We start from the raw sequence: 6,686 nt of genomic DNA, 5'->3' as shown, positions 1-6,686 counted from the left end.
TGCTCCACTCACAAGGCAAAGTGTGCAGACTGACAGAACCCAGGAAAGTTGCAGAGGATAAAGAGCCTGAGCCAAGTCCATGGAAAGACACTGATTGACTTCAACGGGCTTTGGATCAGGCCCAAACTGAGCAGAAACCAGTTCTGACAGCCCTGTTTAAAGTCTATGGAGAACCTCACACCCAGCTCTGGCTTACACATTGGCTAGTCGAGCCTGGTGTCTATTAGCTGCTGTTGAGCTCCTGATGGGCTTGTCAAGTGAGATCCAAATGCTAGACTTTTACACAGTGAGCCACCCGCCAATGCAAGTCCACAGGACAGCAACACACACCTGCCAGTAAGGGTTCTGAGAGGGAATGATGGGATCTCTTCACACAGTCATCAAACACTAGGGAACCTTGCGAGCGGGTCAGTGCAGACAGTTTTGGGACACCGACAGCCCCTTCTAAAAGCCAGGGCCCAGAATACATTCGCATTTTGAAAGCGCTGTAATTATAAACACTTACCGTTTTAGGGCACTAGAAGTAATATTTGGATGAACACCAAAGACAGAGATGGGGGCCTAGAGGTTGATCATTAACCTATCACAAATATTGACAGAGGAAGCAAAGCCCTTTTGAGTCCATGGAGCCAACTTGCACTCTAAAGCAAAAATGTTTTGTTCCATCTTTAAATCCTGCACTAAAGGCTGTTTCCCTGCAGCGTGCTTCTTGGGGAGGGTTTTGGTTGTATCATTTATGCTTTTGTGGGAGGGCTTCTGAAATCCCGTCTTTTGGTGGTGCATTGGTATCACCTGGTTTGAATGACCCATGAAACTTTGAGCTCTGTAAATATCTGCTGCAATGAGTGACCCTCAGATTCATGTGTGGGCAGAAGGATTCAGAGGAGCCATTTGCTGGAAGGCAAGTGTTGCCCTGTGATAATCATGGCTATTCATGTTTGCTGCCTTTAGTTGGAACCTTGGCTTAGAAGCTTTGACAAGGTTATTACTAATAGACGAGGCAGATCCTTCCTTCTAGCTCAGTAGGTAGCAGCCCCAATTCGCTCAGGTGCAAAGGTCCCTGGGGTTCAATTTCTTGCAAATGCTTCCCTATCAAGAAACATAATCCTGCATTAATATCCTTAGTTACTCCCTCCGCCTTAATTCTAGTCCCAAATGAAACACACTGTGAAAAGAGCAAGTGTGTTTCAGAGGAGTCCAGGACAGCACCAAGCATTTGCCCTTCTCTAGCGTTCCACTGGACCTGCTTCAGGGAAGCATTTAAGCACATGCTTAACTTTAAGCATGTGAGCAGTCCCACTGAAATCAATGCGACTACTTACATTAATTAAAAAAAGGGCATTTCTGAATGGGGATTAGATTTCTTACAAGTATTTGCACATGTGCGTTACAACTGGATCACCATGTTCCCTGATCCAAGCTGGGAAGGGTGGGTGAGATGCTATCATCATTTACCACGGTGCCTGAATTGTTTGATTTCTTGAAGGCTCATCTTTACTCTCTGCAGTAACATTTATTTTACCAGGTTTAGGGACAAAGGCAAAGCCTACAAAATGTGATTATGTTTAATTTTAGTTTGACTATGAGTCAATCTTGTGATGCTTACCAGTGATTTCCCTACACCCCCCCTGAATTTCCCCAACCTCCCCCCCTCAGTTTTGTGAACTAGTTACATGCCAAACCTGGTGGCTGAACTTTGCGACTTTGTCCTCACCCACAACTATTTCACGTTTGGGGACAATTTATACCTTCAAGTCAGCGGCACCGCTATGGGTACCCGCATGGCCCCATAGTATGCCAACATTTTTATGCCTGACTTAGAACAACGCTTCCTTAGCTCTCATCCCCTAATGCCCCTACTCTACTTGCGCTACACTGATGACATCTTCATCATCTGGACCCATGGAAAAGAAGCCCTTGAGTAATTCCACCATGATTTCAACAATTTCCATCCCACCATCAACCTCAGCCTAGACCAATCCACACAAGTGATCCATTTCCTTGACACTACTGTGCTAATAAGCGATGGTCACATAAACACCACCCTATACCGGAAACCTACTGACCACTATACTTACCTACATGCCTCCAGCTTCCATCCAGGACACACCACACGATCCATTGTCTACAGCCAAGCTCTAAGATACAACCGCATTTGCTCCAATCCCTCAGACAGAGACAAACACCTACAAGATCGCTATGAAGCATTCTTAAAACTACAATACCCACCTGCTAAAGTGAAAAAACAGATTGACAGAGCCAGAAGAGTACCCAGAAGTCACCTACTACAAGACAGGCCCAACATAGAAAATAACAGAACGTCACTAGCCGTCACCTTCAGACCCCAACTAAAACCTCTCCAGCACATCATCAAAGATCTACAACCTATCCTGAAAGATGATCCCTCACTCTCACAGATCTTGGGAGACAGGCCTGTCCTCGCTTACAGACAACCCCCCAATTTGAAGCAAATACTCACCAGCAACCACACACCACAGAACAAAAACACTGACCCAGGAACCTATCCTTGCAACAAAGCCCGATGCCAACTCTGTCCACATATCTATTCAAGTGACACCATAATAGGACCCGATCGCATCAGCCACACCATCAGGGGCTCGTTCACCTGCACATCTACCAATGTGATATATGCCATCATGTGCCAGCAATGCCCCTCTGCCATGTACATTGGCCAAACCGGACAGTCTCTACGCAAAAGAATAAATGGACACAAATCAGACATCAGGAATCATAACATTCAAAAACCAGTAGGAGAACACTTCAACCTCTCTGGCCATTCAGTAACAGATTTAAAGGTGGCAATTTTGCAACAGAAAAGCTTCGAAAACAGACTCCAACTAGAAACTGCTGAACTTGAATTAATATGCAAACTAGATACAATCAACTTAAGCTTAAATAGAGACTGGGAATGACTGAGCCATTACAAACATTGAATCTATTTCCCCATGTTAAGTATCCTCACAGCTTCTTGTCAAACTGTCTTAAATGGGCTATCTTGATTATCACTACAAAAGTTTTTTTTCTCCTGCTGACAATAGCGCATCTTAATTAATTAGCCTCTTAGAGTTGATTGGGCAACTCCCACCTTTTCATGTTTTCTGTATGTATATATATCTCCTCATTATATGTTCCATTTTATGCATCCGTTGAAGTGGGCCCACGAAAGCTTATGCTCAAATACATTTGTTAGTCTCTAAGGTGCCACAAGTACTCCTGGTTCTTTTTGCGGATACAGACTAACACGGCTGCTACGCTGAAACATGCCAATTTAGTGACTGTTTGGAAATTTGAATTGAAATTGAAACACTAATACACACTTTAAAAGCATATACAGTGTATGATAAAATATGTGTATCTGAAAGTATAATAGATTTGAAAAGTATGAACATAGACTAGCTTCCTTATACAGCTGTTGTTTTTTATGACAATGTCAGTGCATTCATTTCGGTGATGTTGGCCAACCTAATAATTTCAAATGATGATTTGTAAGCAAAGTCTAAATGAGCTCTCCCTGACAGCTAGTGATGAGCTGGGGCTGGGGGGAAAGGGTTCAGGACCAGATTGTATTTACATTCACACCTAATCTACCTAGGTATCCAGCAAACAAAGCTGTGTTGCCCAAGTGATAGATTTTGGCTGGGGTTGGGTTACAAATCACTTGAATGTGGGGGTGGGGGGTGGGGGGGAATGAAATGTTGTTGTTCTCATTGTGTGAGTAAAGGGCAGTAGAACTGTACTCAGCCTGTGCTGATTGAGGGCATCAAGAGAGAGGGTGGGGACCTGTCCCTCTCCACTGTTTAAAGACAGAGCTGATTAGGCTCCATAGATAGTCTTTTGTTCTGTTAAGTGACCACTGCAGCTGAAATCACTGATAATCAGGTCTAAGTGCTTAGTCCTGCTGTGGGGACAGTGTTTCTGTGGAAGAGACAGCCCAGACTGCACTAGCAGCGAGAGCTCAGCTGAAATCACTGAGAGCTGGGTGGAACCTCAAGAGACCAACTCGCAGAGGTCACAGTGGCAGGTGGCAGCAGAAGATGACTGTGCAGGGCCATTGGCAACAGATTGGTTCACAGAGTGAACGGTGGCACAACGAACAGCCGTGGCCAGAGCGAACAGTGAGCAGCTGGAGGAATGAGCAAGGTGCCGTCTTGCCCCCCACCTGGGAGGTGAACTCACGTGAAAGCACCTCTGAACTCTGAGTCTCCACTGACCAAGGACAACACTGGTGAGTGGGGTGCAGTGGAGGGAAAAGTGAGGAGCACGTTAAATAAACATTTGTTTGTTGGACTATATTTTAGTGACTTTGCTCCAGAATGCTAGATTTGTGACTGGGAATGGAAACTTATATAAATATGTTTCCTAGTAGGCCAAGATTTTTAAAATGCATTATTTGCCAAGGTTGTTATCTCACATTGTTGCTATCTTGAGAGGTCATTATGTTGGGGAGTTTCTGTACTAAACATTTTTATTATTATAATTAATTTTTACATAAGAATGGTCATACTGGGTCAGACCAATGGTCCATATAGCCCAGTATCCTGTCTTCCAACAGTGGTCAAGGCCAGGTGCTTCAGAGGGAATGAACAGAACAGGTAGTCATCAAGTGATCCCTGTTGCCCATTCCCAGCTTCTGGCAAACAGGCTAGGGACACTCAGAGCATGGTGTTGCATCCCTCCCCATCCTGGCTAATAGCCACTGATGGACCTATTCTCCAGGAATTTATCTAGTTATTTTTTTAATCCTGTTATAGTTTTGGTCTTCACAGCATCCCCTGGCAAAGAGTTCCACGGGTTGATTTTATGTTGTGTGAAGAAGTACTTCCTTTTTTTTTTTTTTAAACCTGCTGCCTATTAATTTCATTGGGTGACTGCTAGTTCTTGTGTTATGTGAAGGATTAAATAACATTTCCTTATTCACTTCTTCACACCAGTCAAGATTTTATAGACCTCTATCATATATCCCCTTAGTCGTCTCTTTTCTAAGCTGAAAATTCCCAGTCATTATAATTTTTCCTCCTGTTTCATACCCCTAATCATTTTAGTTGCCCATCTCTGTACCTTTTCCATTTCCAATGTATCTTTTTTGGGATGGGGTGACCAGATCTGCACACAATATTCAAGGTGTGCACGTACCATGGATTTATATAAAGGCAATATGATATTTTCTGTCTTATTATCTGTCCCTTTCTTAGAAAAGCAAAGGTTTCAGAGTAGCAGCCGTGTTAGTCTGTATCCGCAAAAAGAACAGGAGTACTTGTAGCACCTTAGAGACTAACAAATTTATTTGAGCATAAGCTTTCGTGGGCTACAGCCCACTTCACTGGATGTAGCCCACGAAAGCTTATGCTCAAATAAATTTGTTAGTCTCTAAGGTGCCACAAGTACTCCTGTTCTTTTTAAAAAAGCAAACAGAATGTTGGGAATCATTGACTGCCGCTACACATTGAGTGGATCTTTTCAGAGAACTATCCACAATGACTCCAAGATCTCTTTCTTGAGTGTTAACAGCTATATGTATAGTTGAGATTGTTTTCCAATGTGCATTACTTTGCATTTATCAACATTGAATTTCATCTGCCATTTTTGTTGCCCAGTCACCCAGTTTTGTGAGATCCCTTTGTAACTCTTCGCAGTCTGCCTGGGACTTAACTATCTTGAATAGTTTTGTATCATCTGCAAATTTTGCCACCTCACTGTTTACCCATTTTTCCAGATCATTTATGAGTATGTTGAACAGTAATGGTCCCAGTACCAACCCCTCAGGGATACCACTATTTATCTCTCTCCATTCTGAAAACTGATAATTTATTCCTACCCTTCGTTTCCCATCTTTTAACTAGTTACTGATCCATGAGAGGACTTCCCTCTTATCCCATGATGGCTTACTTTTCAAAAGTCAATTTAAATTAAATACATATTTTTAAAAAATATATATTTTTTTTAGAAATCTAGACCTGTTATGTGTTTTGGTGTAACTTGCATTATCCTTATGTTAAATTTGCATTATCCTAACAAAACATTTATTTTATTCATATCTCTTTTATATATCTCATCGGTCCTGACACCCCCCCTGTAAATTCGGACACCCCCCCTAATTTCAATTCCTGGGGAAACCACTGATGCTTACTGATTACACAGATCTGTAAATAAAGTAACAGAACTGGTTGCAATCTCTATACCAATGAAGGGACATTAACAAAATACATGTGGTTTTGTCCAATAATTGCGAGACAAGGGAATCACATGTGCATCATTCATCTGGATGTGTTGTAAAAGTTAGGAATTAAAGCTCTTCTCCTACTCCTTTTAGAGTCAACAGCAAAACATCCATTGGCTTCAATGGGAGCGGCATCGTGGCCTGAATTTGCAAGTAACTAAATCGGAGGGGCAGAGGCGTAGCGAGCGCCCTCCGTACCCTCCGACCGGAGGGGGCCCCGCAAGGAAGGGGGCCCCTAAAAGTGGCAAAATAAATACCGCATTCCAGTTTCTGCATTGTAAGGGGCCCCGCCCGGACATATGTTCGGAGGGGGCCACGTTCTTTGTTGCTACGGCCCTGCGGAGGGGAAGTCTCACTTAGCTCACGAACTGCAAACACTGGGAGAAGACATGGATAAGCGAGTGGATGCAGCAGTGTTATAATGGCAGCACGGAGTTGAAAGACTGGA

The sequence above is a fragment of the Emys orbicularis genome, chromosome 9 (genome assembly GCF_028017835.1).
Source record: "Emys orbicularis isolate rEmyOrb1 chromosome 9, rEmyOrb1.hap1, whole genome shotgun sequence".
Classification (NCBI taxonomy): Eukaryota; Metazoa; Chordata; order Testudines; family Emydidae; genus Emys; species Emys orbicularis.
Note: the sequence above shows the minus strand (reverse complement) of the source record.